A 308-nucleotide genomic window follows, 5' to 3' on the forward strand; every position below is an offset into this window, starting at 1 on the left:
ATCAAACAATAACTAAGAAATTTTCAAGCAAAACACACAATTATAAAACAAACTATCAAACAATAACAATGAAATTTTCAAGCAAAACACACAATTATAAAACAAACTATCAAGAATACTGTAAAATGACGGACGGACTGACGGACGGATGGACGGAGGGAGGGAGTAACGGAGGGAGGGAGGGAGGGAGGGAGGGAGGGACAAGTATTTATCTTTTCCGGCGGAACAATTCGAACTGAATGCATGAGGAAAAAATGGCTGTCAAAGGACAAACTTTATTCAATATCACTTAGCTTCATCTGTCGCAA

This window comes from Gigantopelta aegis, chromosome 10 (genome assembly GCF_016097555.1).
Source record: "Gigantopelta aegis isolate Gae_Host chromosome 10, Gae_host_genome, whole genome shotgun sequence".
NCBI lineage: Eukaryota > Metazoa > Mollusca > Gastropoda > Neomphalida > Peltospiridae > Gigantopelta > Gigantopelta aegis.